Source organism: Macrotis lagotis, chromosome 4, assembly GCF_037893015.1.
Source record: "Macrotis lagotis isolate mMagLag1 chromosome 4, bilby.v1.9.chrom.fasta, whole genome shotgun sequence".
Classification (NCBI taxonomy): domain Eukaryota; kingdom Metazoa; phylum Chordata; class Mammalia; order Peramelemorphia; family Peramelidae; genus Macrotis; species Macrotis lagotis.
In genome coordinates this window covers 8,945,388-8,962,158 of record NC_133661.1, presented here as the reverse complement: position 1 = coordinate 8,962,158, position 16,771 = coordinate 8,945,388, and the positions used below count along the sequence as shown (strand labels likewise).

The following is a 16,771-nucleotide window of genomic DNA, read 5'->3' as shown; positions in this document are numbered from 1 at the left end:
CCAAGACCCTCAAGTCACCATTTTGGACTCTGACAATGATGGAGCATCTACCTCTCAAAGTCAAACTAGGACACATAAATAAACCCATATGGCAAGAGAGCTGATCAGAAACAAATGTAAGAAATAGCTAACAAGGTCCAGATGGAACAAAAAAAATTAATCCTAGGTGGCTGGTGATGTTGCTCCTTAATTTTTCCTAATTATGTACTGTCTGACAGATTAATGACTAAGGGGGGGGATCCCCAAGCAAATTTCCATCACACTTATGCTCGATATTCCTTTATGATATAGAGGAACAGTCTTCAATCGGTAGGTTAGGACTAACAAGCAGATCTCAAAGCTTTAGTTCATTGAATTGTGGAATTTTAGAGCAGGAAGGGACTTAAGAAACTTTTTTATTTAATGAATATAACAGAAATGCTCACTGAAACTCATTCCACAAATGGTCATCTAGTCTCTCCTTGAAGACCTGTAAGGAAAGGGAACCTACAAACTCTCAAGATACCCTAAACTGTTCTTGGACTGATCTAATTGTGGAGAAATTTCTTCTGGTCTGGTGTTGGTAGTGAAACAAAGTACGTACAATTCTTCCTTCATGAGACAATCCAAAGGTAACTAGTTATGAATTTTCTCTTCTCTAGGTTAAACAAGTCCAGTTTCTTCAACTAATGTTCATTTGACATGGACTCAAGGTCCTTCCCCTTCTTGGTTGCTCTTCTTTATAGGTGACCAGTATCCATTTAAACAGGGCTTCTCAGAATTGAACCCAATACCCTAGATGTGACTGGACAATAGGACTATCCCCTTGTTACTCCTGCAGGTTGGATTTCTCATTCTATAGACCATGGGCACATGACATTGATCACTCTTATTGAGTTTGCATTCACTAAAACACCCCAATTATTTTCCCAAAAAATAAATGTATTTTGTTGTACTTCTGAAGTTTATTTATTTGTCACAAGTGTGACTTTGATGATTCCTATTCAATTTTATCATATAGTGGCTCTCCAAATGGACTGTTACTGCTGTGTTCTTAATCTACCCATTTGGGGCAGTCTTAGGAGAGAGAGAGAGCCTCAACACCACCACTTGGCACACAGGTCCTCTAGTCTGGAATTACTGACTGGAGAGATTATTGGCCTTAGTATCAGAAAGTCCAAGGTTCAAATACTACATGTGTGACCCTGGAGAAGTGACAGCCTATCAGAGCTCCAAATCCTTCATTTGTAGAATGGAGATTTGACAAAATGACAGCTAAGTTCACTTTCGGTTTAAATCTATGGTCTTCCCTCTCTTCATAATGATCTTAAGGTTTTGGAGAAAGGTAAACTAGTTTCTTCTGATCACCTTCCTACTTAAGGACTATTATAAAAGATCTGCCTCAGATAGGTAAGGCCACTAATGGAAGAGTAGAGTGTCGAGAATTTCATGCCCTTCTCTTCCTTTCAAAGACCAAAGAGGAGGAGAGTTTGGAAGAGGACTGTAGTTGATTTTTCTCATTTTGATTCCAGCCTCTTTGGAATATGTCCCTGGAAAGTTTCAATGAAACACAGGCAATGGAAGGAATGGGCAGTACCCTAGGGAGCACCATGAGAGGCAGGACAGTAGATAGAGAATTGAACCTGGAGTATGGAAAACCTGAGCCCAAATCCATCCTTAAACTTTTATGAGCTGTGTGACCCTGGACAAGTCACTTAATCCTTGGCTTCTCCAGTTTCTTCAGTTGGAACTGAGGATAATAATAGAACCCATTCTAAGGGTTGTTATAAGGACCAAATGAGATGATAATAATAATAAAGTGTTTTAGCACATAGTAGATACCTAAGAAAGTCTTGTTTCATTCCACGTGCTCTGTGGAATGTCTCCCAAAGGTAGCATGGGGTGGGCAAGCCGATCAGCATTAGATATTGTATTCCAAACTCTATGGCATATAAGCATTTTACTGTGTCTTTGTCTCTGACACAGAAGAAGTCTGAGGGGGCTCCCCTCATGTGTCATCAACTAGTTGCCTGGATCTTACTATCAGTGCAAGACAGGCAAAGGGGGCCCAGGCCAGACCCACTTCCCAAATACTCTTTTTGTTTAAATTGAGTTTCCATCCCTTGCTTAGATGTAGGCATCTTTGGACTTCCAGGGAAGGGGATCAAGGGCAAGACTTGGCAGAATTTGGTCAGGAACCAAAGTTAAGCTTTTTTTTAATAACCTGTTTCCCTTTTCCATATTGCCCTTCACTCCCCTCTCCCCTTCTTCCCTCTCTTCCTATCTCTGTCTTTCCCTCTCCCCCTTTCTGTCTCAAAACTGAGATATTTGGACTTTGGGGGGGTATCTGTTCCACTCTCCACAATCTTTATTTTTAATTGAAATTTTATTTCCTTTTCCAGTGACACGCAGAGATCAGTTTTCAACATCCATCCATTTACAAATTCATGAGTTCCTTGTTTTTTCTGCTTCCCTTTCCTCCCCCTCCCCATGGCATCAGACAGTTTCATAAACGTTATTCAGGTATAGTCGTCTTTACCATCTTTTCACATTAGTCGTGCTGTAAAAGAGAAATTAGGACAAAGGGAAAGCAAAAAAAATCATGAGAAAGGGAGGAAAAATGAAAAGAAATTTGGAAAAAAGTGAACGGAGCATGCATTTATTCTGCAAGTGTAGGTCAGGACCTTGCCCCCATTCCTGAGTCATCCATCCCATTTCTTCTCCTCCCTAGGAAAGAGAGAGGACAATCTCCTCAGTCCTGGAGCCCTCCCCAACTGCCTTTGACTGAGTTATGGACTTCATGGCTTTTATCTCTGGGTGTGATGGAATTGTCCATAGCAGGGCTCTCAGGGCTGTCCTTGATCTCTGAACTTCTGAGAAGAGCCACCTCCAACCTAGTTGGTCATCTCACAATGTTGTTAATCTGCACACTCTTAAAGCCCAGTGGCTCAACCTAACCTGTTGGGGAAGAGGGGGCTGGTTGCCTGAACTTCATTAAGAGCAGCTGCACCCTTTCTTCCCACCTCTCCTTAATTATCTCAGGTAACTGTTGCCTGCAGAACATTGTTTTCCCCCTAAGCTTTGTAGAAAGAGCTTGCTCCTGGGGAGAGAAAATGAGAACTGAGTCACTGTATCTGAGATTAGAAGATCAAGGGCTGGGGTGGACTTTCAGGATTATCACGTTTCACCTTTCATTTAAAAATAAGAAAATAAGGGGCAGCTAGGTGGTGCAATGGATAGAGCTCCAATGCTGGAGGACCCGAGTTCAAATATGACCTCAGACACTTAGTACTTACCTATCTGTGTGACCTTGAACAAGTCACTTAACTCCATTACCTTGCCAAAATAAAATAAAAATAAGGAAATCAAGTCCCCCAAAGGTTAGCTGTCTTGTCCAGGGTTCCATGGCTACTAAATATCCGAATCAGGGCACTGATTTTCCTGATTCCAAATCTAGTTCCCTACTCTCTCATTAAGTTCCATCTTTTCCTTGTTGTTCTGCTCTTCCCAAGTAAAGTCAATCCAAACCAACACGCCACCCCCTTTGCTATCTTTCCTTCAGGGTTTCAGTGATTTCTGAACATTCTTGCCACTGTCTTTGCTAGGTTTTTCCTTCTCACTTTCATAAAGCTATTGGTCTCACTTTTATAAAGCTATTTTTTAAAGGCAAATTGGTTGGTGTTTCAGCCCCTTTCATTGTCATTTGGAGACTTCACATTTCCAGAGGAAGCAAATCAGTTAATAATACTAAAAACATTGGGCCTTCATTTGATGTTTCCCAGGCCAGAAGGGAAGACTTGTGGAGGGCCAAGGAGAGAAGAGAGAAAGAGGGCTGCTAGGTCACAGTCACTCAAGAGGCAGGGGCACACTCAGTCTTCAGAATGGCAAGCCACATTTTTAACTTAGTCAACTCAGTTGAGGAGAGGTCTAGGCCTTAGGAGAGATCATCCTCCATCTTTCATTGGGGGGGGGAGAAGAAAAAGAATGGGTGACCCAGGAATGGGGGCAAGGTCCTGACCTACATTTGCAGAATCCTGCAAAACAAGGATTCTGGCCAGGAGTGTCATGTAGAGTGGCATAGGGAGGAAACAAAGGACTCTGAGTCGAAGGACCTGGGTTGTTTTTCTTACTGCCTATGAGGCAGAGCTGGGAATCAGGAAGATGTGAATTCAAATCCAGCATCGGATGCTGACCCACCTGGAGAAGGCACTTTGTTTATGGGGACAATGATAGTACCTATCTCAAAGAGTGGTTGTCTTGGTTAGGAGAGATCATGTTTTGAAAGCCCTTAGCACAATAACCCTAGTACATAGGAGAACCTTTAAAAATGTGATGGTTGAGACTGATCCTCACTAGGTCTCAATTTCCTTATCTGTAAAATGAAGGGTTTAAACAGACAGATTTGGAGATACATTACAGTTTTAAACTTATGGTCCTCTGAAATTTGGTTCCCAGTATGGTGTGGTGGAAAGAATCATGATTTTGGAGTGAGATCATGAGTCTTCATCCTAACTCTAATACTTTGAATCTGTATAACTTTGAACAAGTGACTAACTCCCCCTGGTCCCTAGGTTCCCCATCTGTAAACTGTTGAATGAGATACCTCATGGGTCCCTCCCCATTCTAAATCAATGGTACTATATTTGAGATGGTTTTACAGGGAAGGGAAGAGTCTTCTGGATGATTTCCCATTTCTGAGATCACCACGAGAAAGATGACCCATTAGGGAATCTGGAAAGGCAATAGAAAGGCAAATTAAACAACTATGACATACAACTTCACACCTATCAGATTGGTTAAGAGGATAAAAAAGGAAAATATCAATGTAGGAGAGGTTGTGGGGAACTTGGAACATTAAAGATTACTGGTGGAGTTGTGAACTGATCCAGCCATTTGGAAGAGCAATCTGGAACTATACCTGAAAAGCAATAAAACTAATCATACCCTTTGATCCATAAAAACAATACCAGGCCTATATTCCAAAGAAATAATTAAAAAATAGGAAAAGTCTCACAGGTTCAAAAATATTTAGAACAGCTCTTTTTGTGGTAGTGAAGAATTGGAAATTGAGGGGGTGCTCATCCACTGGGGAATGCTATTGTTCTATAAGAAATATTGGACTTTAGAGAAGCATGGAAAAATTTGCAAGAACTGGTGCTGAATGAAGAGAACCAAGAGAACATTATACACATGAGCAACAACATTGTAGGATGATCCACTAGGATGGATGCAGCTCCTCTCAATAGTTCAGAGATCAAGGACAACCCCGAGAGACCTGCTATGGATAGTATCATCCACTTCAGAGGAAAAAAACTATGGAGTCTGAATGCAAGGCATACGATGTTCACTCTTCACAGATGCTATACCTAGAAAAATCACCTAAGGAATGACTTCAACCAATTTACTTCAGCAAAGGAGCAGGATATAAAATAAACCAACATGAATCATCAGCATTTCTATATATGAACAATAAAGCCCCAAGGGCAGAGATAGAAAGAGAATTTCCAGTTAAAGTAACTGCAGACAACATAAAATACTTAGGATTCTAACTCCCAAGGCAAACCCAGAAATATGAACATGATTCTAAAATACCTTTCACACAAAGTCAAAACTCAACAATTGGGAAAATGTCAATTGCTCATGGTTAGGCAGAGCTAATATAATAAAAATGACAATTTTACTTAAATTACTTATTCTGTGCCATACCAATGAAACTATCCAAAAACTGTCTTATAGAACCAGAAAAAAGAGCAACAAAATTCATCTGGGGCAGCAAAAGGTCAAGAATATTAAGGGAACTGATGAAAAAATGTAAAGGCAGGTGGCCTAGCTGTATCAGATGTAAAACTATATTATAAAGCATCAATCATCACAACTGCCTAGCCCCAGATCAGATATAGAGTAATGGACCAGTGGATTAAAATAGGTACCAAAGAGGCAGTAGTAAATGACTCTCTATATAGAAATCTACTGTTTGACAAACCCAAAGACATTAGTTTCTAGGATAAGAACTCACTATTTGACAAAAACTTCCAGGAAACTGAAAATAGTATAGAAAAAACTAGGCAGGGACCCACATCCCACATCCTATACCAAAATAGGGTCAAAATGGGTGTAGGGTTTAGACATAAAAGGAAATACCATAGACCCATTAAGAGAACAAGAAATACTCTGTCGAAACTATGGAAAGGGAGAGGGGAGAAATTTATGACAAAACAAGAAATAGAGAACATTATAAATTGCAAAATAGATGATTTTGACTATTTAAATTAAAAAGGTTTTGCATTAATAAAACCAATGCAGTCAAGATTAGAAGGAAGACAGAAAGCTGGGAAACAATTTTCACAACTGGTGTTTCTGATAAAGGTCTCCTTTCTAAAATACAGAGAACTGAATCTACTTTATATGGTCATTCCCTAGCTGATAAATGGACAAAGGATATGAACAGGCAGTTTTCAGAAAAAGAAATTGAAGCTATACATAGTCATATGGAAAAAATGCTCCAAATCATTATTGATTATATAAATTATGCTCTATTCCTTGCTTTTCACTTCCATATTTTAAATTAGGCTCTAGAAATATGCATGGAAAGTGCAGAAAAGGAACCCAATAAACAACCTTGTCCAAACTCTCTCCTTACCTTCCTTTCTCTCTCTCTCTCTCTCTCTCTCTCTCTCTCTCTCTCTCTCTCTCTCTCTCTCTCTCTGTCCATCTCTCTGTCTGTCCCTGTCTGTCTGTCTTTCCCCATTGCTAATCTACATGAAAGCTTTAACCTGTTCCATTTCTGCTCCAGGCCACTTGGACCCTTCTTAGCTTGGTGCCCCTTGCTCCCAGGGGCTCATCATCTCTTTTTGTGCCTGTTCTTGGGCATTAGCAGGGCTGTACACGAGAACTCCTGAACTAAGAAAATCTCCCAACCTCAGCCTTCTAGGGTGGCAGAGATTAGGGGCCTGGACCACCATGTCTGAGGCAGCAAGGCAATCTAGTGGATAGTGGAGTCAGGAAGATCTGAGTTCAAATCTAACCTCAGACACTGTGTGAGCCTGGGCAAGTCACTTCACCCTGCTTGCCTCACTTTCCTCATCTGTAGAATGACTTGGAGAAGGGAATGGCAAACTCCACTATCTCTACCAAAAAAATCCCTATGGATAGTACTGAGTCCACAGGGTCATGAAAAACACCAAAAGGCACCCCATCTGGCCTCCACCATTTCAGAGACCAGGAAACGAAGGTCCATGTAGAGACAGTGCTAGGCCAGTGCTCCAGAGTTGCTCCTCGGTTTGTCTTGTTAATGTCTCTTAAATGAAATTTGCTCCTTAAATGTCAATCAGGATTGACAAAGTATAAATAGGAGCAAAGCAATAGTGAGGACAGGATGAGCAGTGCTGAGTTCCACCAAGGGGGAGCCTCCCCTCTGCCTCCTCCCCCAAGCACTGCCCTGGCTCCCGCTCCCCCTCACCCTCTCTGGCTTCCCCTCCCTCACTCCTCTAGTCCTCGTTTCTGGTGTCCTCTCTGCGGACCTCCCTCCTCAAGTGAACATGCTCTGGACTTGAGAAATCCTTCTTCTGGCTCCAAGTAGGGGTCCACTCAAGAAGCAGTTCATCACAGCTCTTGAATGAAGCATCCACGCCATCCACACCCAAGGAAAACCCCATGAAGAAAGATCTCACTGGCCAACCTTTGCTCCCCAGTTGGAAACCTGAGGCCACTTCCCCTGTATTTACTTCTTGCCAAGGTCCTTGTTACCAGGGTGTGGGCCTGACAGTCATTGGCAATGAAAGATGCCACATACAATGAAGAAGACTGAACTCTTACTTCCACTGAAATCACAATGGAACATCAATATATAATTAAGTCTAGACAGCCATCACTCTGTAGTTTTAGAAAAAAACTAACCGTGAGAATCTTATCTGTGAGCTTGCCACAGTGGCATTTTATTCATGTGGCAATGAAGTAGGCATGGCCACCAATTCCTTTGTGTCCTCTATAATGGCATTAGTCATGGATAGTGATCATGTTCCTGGTAGAGAAGGGTAGCCCTGATTCTTTGTCCCTCAGCTTCTAGGAGCAAATGCACCCCCTCTGCCTGGCATCCCTGGGCAGGTGCAGCTGGAGGAACTCTGGGGGTTTCCATGGAAGTATCTGCTTTTGAATCAGAGGAGTCAAGTACTTCAGAAGTATCTGGAAGCCTAGATGCTCCTTTTCTAAAAAAACAACTATCAGTACTGTTTAATAAAGTGATTCCATCCATCCACACTTCCTTCCCAATATCCTCTTATTAGCCAGAGCTTCACTGAGCAGTTTGCATCCCCAGAGAAGGTGGCCTGGAATGCATCCTGCAGAGGCCATGATGGGGCAGACTGAGGCAGACTCACCTGGGCTATCCCTGCTGGGGGAAGGGAGTGTTCACCATCTGGTAGCTTCCCTTTTCAAATTAATTATCCTTCATGGTGAATGCAGCAATTGGTTTTGCTTGACTATACATGTTTGCAACGGGTTTTGCTTTTCTTGTTTTCTTTGTTGGAAGAGAAAGAGAGGGAGAGAATGTGGACCTGAAAACAAAATTGGATTTCAAAAAGTAAAATAAAATTATCCTTGCTTACTAATTAGGTGCTAAGCTCTATCCCTGAGTTAGTCTGCAGCTGGGAGTGGCCTATTTAAAATCAGTACCTAGGTCAAAACTCTGGTGATCCAGCCTGAATGACAGATATCACTTACATTGTCATTGCTCCTCTTCAGGAAAGGATCATCATCATCATCAATAAAAAGAACAACAGCATGATATTAACTCTATTCCCAAGTTTGAAATATAGAACAATGTCTCTTCCTGGGGCTATGAAGGCTAGACAAGCTTCCTTTCCACAGCAGTTCATACAGATTGAGAATAAGCTCACCCTTGCTGGAAACCTTGTTCCCTATTGCCCAGATGTGGTCAGTAGGAAATCTAGTGAATTTTCATGGAGATAGATAATAGAAAAATCTGAGGTAGCAGAGAAGGAAATAGAAGATGGCCCTCTCAGTCCTCTTTCTTGTCCTACCATATTTTAAGGGGCAAGATTATTTCTGGAGTTGCCATCCATGAACACTTGTAAGCTGACTGAGAACCCCCAATCATGAAAGCAAAGACATATGGCCAAGCTCATCTACCCAAGGTCATCTACCACATTAGTCATAGCCATGACCCTCTGAGGGCTTATGTGGTTGGTGACCACTGAGGCAGAAGCACATTCTAGAAACATCCTCTTCCTGTGGCAATCTCTCTCCTTTCCCTGCAAAGTCAATGAATGAAATATGTAAACTATATGTGAGGGAGAAGCAGACAAATAGGGAACAGTTTCTGCCTTCAGGGAGCTTACACTCTATTGGGGCAAGCAATACAGAGAGGGGAGTGGGAACCAAGGATTTGAAGGGTCACAGGGTTGGTGAGTGGTGATCTTAGGGCCCTTAATTGGCACATCCTTTCAGGAAGCAAAGTAGCATTGATTTCATTGTGTTAAGAATAAGCTGCAAAGGGGGAAAGTGGTGAAGAGATGGTAAGTGGTGGCTATGGGGCAGGGCCGAATGGATGGCAAGGTGGTATAGAAAGCATGTTCTAGGGCGAGATAGATGGATGGGATTCTTGCCTATTATGACTCACCAAGCAGGACAGCTCAGTCCCAGAGTGATGTGGCACAGTTGAGAAGATTCCTAAGGAGTATTCCTCCTTCTCTGGGAGTTTCCCCACATGGGGAGAAGGGGAGCATCAGCAAGGCAGATGGTAAGATACTTGGGATGAGAGGTTATCTCCTTATAACCTGTGTGGCACCATGAACCAGACCCATTACTGAATAGAAAGGGAATGGAGCCAGTTCCAGGATTGAGTAACAAGATGGAGGCAATTCCCTCACCTTGGTTCGTTAAGTCATCCAATCACCATATGCATTATGTGGACGATCCCTCCATTGTCTGGATTCCAATTTCTCTTTATCTGTGAACATGAGACATAATTCTTTTCCTTCCTTTCCATTTCCTAGGTCCTCTGCATGGATGATCATGAGATGACTGACAGAACACAAGTGAGTGTAAATTCAGCAAGTCAAGACCATGCCTCAAATTTGAAATTAGAAAAGCATTTGGTCATTGATACACATAGAATTGGGGCAATAGACATCTGTGAGCTCAAGAGGACCCATGGCTTTAACACCAACAATGCAGAGATCAAGAAAAAACCTATGGTTTATGTGTAAGAAATAGTCTGAATTGTAAAAACAGCAACATTCTGATCACTTTAATTTTCTCTTCCCTGTCTGTCAAATAATGGACTTTCATATACCTTTCTGTCACAGCTACCCCATCTTGGCCTTCTCTCCCCTTTCTTCTTTGTTCCTTGATATGTATCTGGTACACTGCATTCTCAGTCTGTTGGTCAGCTTTAACGGTCATCTTCAACTGCCAGAGTCCATAGTCATTTCCTCTTGCCTCCATCCCAACCAGTGTGGATATGGGAATGTCTCAACTCTTAACCAATGGGATTTCATCCAACCACTTTTGAACCCCTGGCTCTTTCACAAAGAGTATTTTGACATCTGAGTAAGGAAGCATGTGCTGACTCAGGCTCTGGGAGTACAGAGCTTCCAGGAAGTTTGGTTGGCAGAAGATGTTGGCTGGAAAAGCCAATTGTTTTTCCATGATTCCATTACTAACTGGTGGAAAGGACAAATAACCAAATTAGGAATTTCTCTTTCAAAATGAAGCCACAGAGATGCACAGCACATCAACTTCACATTGCCGTGGCTTATATATCTCAAACTTAGCCAGTTGCTTAGCTTATAACTGTGGGCATTTGAAAATAATGTTCTGGCTATCTCCATTGGTTTAGGAAGGTTGTGGTCACTTTGGATTCAACATATTCAAAGTCTTTTTTCAGCTAGGGAACAGATACAAAGACCAAAGTGATAAAGAATGTATGACTTCATGCTCAAGGTTCTACAGAGCAGAAGCAACAGGTGCACAACTCAGTAGACAGCAGCTCTAGACAGAGGAAAAGAGTGATTGATACTCATTAGAGAGATCAAGAAAGACCAAGTACAGTGAGGAACATTCGAACAGAACTTTAAGAGAACTGGGCTATGTGATACAGTGCCTAGAACCTGGGCCTTGGAATCCCAAAGACTCATCTTCCTGAGTTCAAAGTCAGCCACAGATATCACCTGCATGGTCCTGTGCAAGTCACTTGATCTGTTTGCCTCAGTTTCCTCATCTCTAAAATGATTGGGAAAAGGAAATGGCCAACCACTCCAGTGTCTTTGCCAAGAACACCCCAAATGAGGTCACAAAGAGTGAGACATGATTGAAATGATTCAATAAGAAACATTAGTCAGGAAGGGGAATACTCCAGACATGGAGGCAGGAGATGAATGACCTTCTGAGTCTTGAAAGAAGCCAGTGGTTGCCTCTCAGAAGTCATGTGGTCTCCAAAACCACAGCATCAGAAAATTAGAATCAGTCTAGTCCAAGCCCTTCATTTTTACAGGTGAGATCCCTGAGTGTTAGAGCAGTGAAAGGGCCTGCCCATAGTCCTGGGAGTCACAGGGGGCAGATCTGGGGCTTCTGACTCAATACCCAGGAGCTGAATTTGAAATCCTGCAGCTGAGGCTCCTAGTAGTCTACCAGGTTCCTTCTCTGTAAAATAAAGGATCTAGACTGGTCTATCCCTAAGAAGCCCTCCAGCTCTACTGTTGTGATGCTATGACAATGCTAGAAGGGCAATAAAGGTCAGCTGGTCCATCTCTACCATGTAACAGATGAGGCAATTGAGATCCAAAGAAAATTTAAATATTTTATTATTTTCCAACCACATGCAACAGTAGTTTTCAATAATCATTTTTTCTTTATATACATATATATGCATGTATATATATATATATTTCATTTGTTTTTCTAACTACATGCAGTGATAGTTTTTAGCAATCTTATTTTTGCAAGGTTTTGAGTTTTACAATTTTTCTCCCTCCTTCCCTTCCTTCCCCCACCCCATCACTTCCCTGGGCAGAAAGCAATCCCAAATGGACTCTACATGTGTAACTATGCTAAACAGAGATCAAAATCGAATGTGTTGTGAGAAGAATTGGATCCAAAAGGAAGAAAGAAAACATTAGAGATAAAAAATTACAGCACATAAAACAGCTTTTAAAAGTTGAAGATAATCTGCTTTGGTCTTCATTTAAACTCCACAGTTCTTTCTATGGATAGGGATGGTATTTTCCATCATAAGTCCTTTAGAATTGACTTTGATTATTTTACTACTGAAATGAACAAGTCCATCATGGTTCATCATCACCCTGTGTTCTTAGTTCTCATCGTTTTTAGGTTTTTGCAAGGCAATGGGGTTAAGTGGCTTGCCCAAGGCCACACAGCTAGGTCATTATTAAGTGTCTGAGGCTGTATTTGAACTCAGGTCCTCCTGACTCCAGGGCCAGTGCTCTATCCACTGTACCACCTAGCTGCCCCAATTCACATAAATCTTTTCAGGCTTTCTGAAATCCCATCCCTCATGGTTTCTTATAGAATAATAGTATTCCATCACATTTATAAACCACAGCTTGCTCACTCATTTTCCAGTTGATGAACATCCCCTCAATTTCCAATTCTTTGCCATAAGAAAAAAGCTGCAGGATTTTTACCCTTTTTCGTGATCTTTCAGGATACAGATCCAGTAGCGGTATTGATGGGTTAAAGGGTCTGGACAGTTTGATTGTCCTTTGGGCATAATTCTACATTGCTTTCCAGAAAGGTTGAGATCCAAGTGTTCTTTATGCTAGATACAAATAGGCATAACTTGAAAATACTTCACTTTCAACATTAAGATTAAAATGAATAGAAAACTGAGCTTAAAACTTGCACAATTCTCCAGGCTTTTGCAGGAGGAAGGATCCCGGCCATCAGGAATAAAATCCCCCAAAGGCTGGGTCTAGTGTACCAGTTCAGACTTTCCCTAGGCCTGGATTTCAGGATTGAGTTTAACTTCACCTGAGACACACAAGATGGACACCAGACTTACTCACTGGTTAGCCAATATTTACTCCTTGGCATGACAAGCAGAAACCCAAAAAGACAATCACCGTTCCATGGATTTTTGAGAGGAAAGGGCTGTGGAAAAGAATCCTCAAACCAACATTCCGCATCTCATCTTTTTTTTCTCTTTTTGCCTCAGGCATCTCAGTTAATAACTTTGCTTGGAAAAAAAATCTCACTAAAATTTTCTTCTCGGATTGACATTATTTATTCTTAGATTATGCTTTCCTCATTCTTTTTTAGATTAATTTTTTTCAATGAACAAAACCCTCTTTTCTTTCCACTCACCAAGACTTGCCCACTGGGGAAAAAGGAAAACAAACTCCTTGTAACAAATATACATAATCAAGCATTCCCACGTTAAAGGCCACCATATTTCATGAAAACTGGTGGTTGTGTTTGTAAAGAAAGGGGTTAGGCCATTACTGGCAGATCTGAATGTTTTTGACTAGGCACCAGTGAGAATCTTGATGTTTGTCATGTAATAGATAGCACTCCCTGATTTTCCAAAAGGGAAGACAAAGACCAAGAGTCAAGTGGCCCCTTGGAAAGAGTAGCTTTCACTCTTCCTCTCCCGGATGCCGCTCTTGGCTCAGGCCCCATGTTTGGAATTTGGGCTTTGTCTTCCAATGGAAGACAGGGACATTTTAGTTTTTGTCTCTAGTATCTCCTGGGGCACACCTGGAACTCATGAATACTGAGCAGAACTGAAGGTTCTTCCCTCCCTCCCTTATCCAAGTACCAATCCATCAGTTTCCACATCTGTCCAAGCCAAACCTCCCTTGCTAATGTCATTAATAGGAGAGCTTCTCATCATTGTCTCCCTGGACTATTACAATAAGCACCTTAATGGGTCTTCCTACTTCAAAACTCTGCCTTCCCCAATTGTATCCTTAAACCACTTCCAGACTGAAAAGTGGACTATATAGAACCAATGATGATACGCATGCTAAACACTCTTCAATGGCTTCCTAGTGCCTCCTGAGTCAAATTCATATACTTTTGTCAACTTTTGAGGCCTTCTCAAATCTGATACCACCTACCTGCTTTTCTAGACTTTTTCAAATGATTTCTGCCTCTGTAGCTTCAATGAAAGGGGATGAGCCAACCAGACAGTCAAAAAGCAGTTAAGTTTTTTCTGTGAACTATCCACTCTCCCCGGTGACCCCCAGAGCAAGCCCTTTACTTTCTCACCTCTGTTCTTTGCTCCTGCTGCTTTCTGTATGTGGACTAGCCTTTCTTCTCTTTGCTACTTATGAAGTTCCTTCCCATCCGTTAGACTCCAGCTGAAATGCCAGCCCTCCTAGGAAGTCTTTTGTCAGTTCCCATCAATGCCAAGGTTTCCCTTCTAGGACGTTACACAACGCTTTGTTGTACATCAGCCTCTAGGAGTGAGGTTACCTTCCTACGGTTCTTTGGTGATGCCTCACTGTGGTATAGAGGGGCTCCTCTGTCTGGGAAGGCTTTGGCAGTGAAACACAAACATGATGGACTTCCTACCACATTGGAATGCTTCCATGCATAGTCCTGGGGATGGTGTCTGTGGCTGCCTGGGTTCTTCATCAGCTCAGCCTCTAGATCAGGGCTTTACACTACCACAATGAAGTTGGGGGGTGATGCAAGGACCAAGATTTCTGTTGGAGGAGGGAGTGTAGAACTGACATTAATGAGATTTGGACATTGCAAGCTCCTCCTATGCAGGATGATACCATCTCTAGAACCTGCATCTCCTCCAGCACTGAGGACAGGGCTCTGGAGAAGTAAATACTGTTTCTCACACATAATATCCCATTTTCAGGTTCATTTAGAACTGTGTTCTGGAGCTTTCACTCTGGGCCACTCTCTGCCAAAGCTCCAGCCTACATTTGAGACTGAGGGAGACTCTAGTCTGAGGATGTCTGAGGGACTTGAGATATTCTGGTGATTTCTATACATGCAGCTATTATCAGATTTCAGGTTTCCCCTAGTCCTCCTTCTTCCTTTCCTTTCTTCATCCTATAGTTTTACTTCTTCTGTTTCTCCTTACATCTCACCTCAGGTAAAGTCAATCCTGTTTGGGGAAGGGAGACCCTCAGTTGTCACCTGTGTGTAGGAGGGGGAGGGAGAGGGAGGCCTTGAATCTTCTCTGGCTACGTGATTCTCCCCATCTGCAAACTTAATTAGGGCAGGCATTCCTTCCATACCCAATGACTGGCACCTATTAGATCTGCTCTTTAAAAAATCTGTGGTGGATTATATTGTATCGCATTGCACTCCCTCCACTAGACACCTGGAGAAATGAACTATTACCCACTATAGCATTCTGTAGAGAGAATTCCAGGATCAAAAATTCCAAGGGGCATGTGATCTCAGAGGTCTCTACTCTGACTCCCTTCATTTCTTAGAGGAGTAGAATGAGTCTTGGGAGGGGGAACTAGATTTTCTAAGCTTGGAGCCATGAATAGCAGAGCCCAGGGGACCTTCACTTGCAAAGTCAAGGCTCTCTTTCCAATTCCATCTCTTTTTTTTAGGTTTTTGCAAGGCAAATGGGGTTAAGTGGATTGCCCAAGGCCACACAGCTAGGTAATTATTAAGTGTCTGAGGCCGGATTTGAACCCAGGTACTCCTGACTCCAAGGCCTGTGCTTTACCCACTACACCACCTAGCCACCCCTAAATTCCATCTTTTTAAAAAAAAATAAAGGCAATGAGATTGAGTGACTTGCCCAGGGTCACACAGCTTGGCATATATTAAGTGTATGAGGCTGCATTTGAACTCAGGTCCTTCTGACTCCAGGTCCAGTGCTATATCCACTGTGCCACCTGGCTGCCCCTCCAATTCCATCTTTACCTAAGAATCATTGGTAGAAGGTAAGGGAGCTGACAGGAAGACCTTGGGAGAATGTCTAACAAATATTTTGTATAATTTATGATGGAAACTTCACTTTTAATCAGAGAAAAATTAAAAAAACAAAACAAAAAACACCCAAAACACTGAGATTTTTAAAATCTTTATTTCCATTTTGTTTTAAAAACTAGCTTGCCTTATAACTTCCAAAATATACATGTATAAATAAAGAAATCTGGAACAATCTGGAAGGACAATATAACAATTCTGTAAGTAGCCTTTTTTTGAAAACAAAGATTTATGGGGTAGAAAACACTGGTTTTGCCCCTAGCTGTACATAGACTATTTCTGTCCACGAAACTGATACTTGCTCCAACTAAGGTGTCTCATATTGATAGAGGGAAATGATAAGGCATAGGTCGTCAATGAAATGTCACCTCTAGGGTACTGAAGACAGCTCAACCTGGATTAGGCTGCTCTCTGCGGGGCATGCTAACCCACCTTGAAAGACTGCTGCTGTGGCTGGTGGTGTCATTGGGCAAGCAGGCTACTCGGAAGGGCTCCTCAACAGGACTGAGGAAGAGCCAGTTGGGGGTGGAGGAGGTGAGATTGGGGTGGGGGCAGGTAAGGTGGCAATGCTTCTAAGAAAGGATAGTCTTAGTTCCCAAGAAGTTAATGAAAACAACTCAGACAAGAATCGAGGGCCCCTGTATTTTTTATATACCAGAAAGATCCTAAAATCTTCCTGGGTCAGAAGGAGCAGACAGTGAGATTCCAAGGGGAAAACACCTCATGAGCACCCAAGCTATTTTGCTGCCTTGGTCATTCCTCTCGGTGCTTGTTTTGTTGCTCACTTGGTAATTCAAGGGGGGGGGGGTCTTCCACAATGAAAAGTCTCTAGGCTAAATCAGGG

General features: G+C 42.1%; 1 long non-coding RNA gene across 1 annotated transcript; it reads right to left on the bottom strand.

The window, feature by feature from the left end:
* Nucleotides 1-2,359: 2,359 nt before the first annotated feature.
* LOC141522957 (uncharacterized) lies at nt 2,360-10,534 on the bottom strand. Its single transcript, XR_012478269.1, has 5 exons — nt 10,292-10,534; nt 9,867-9,946; nt 9,617-9,773; nt 8,355-8,531; nt 2,360-2,539 (listed from the first exon to the last, which is right to left on the bottom strand). It is a non-coding gene; the product is annotated as an uncharacterized LOC141522957 (long non-coding RNA).
* Between the last annotated feature and the right edge of the window lie 6,237 nt (nt 10,535-16,771).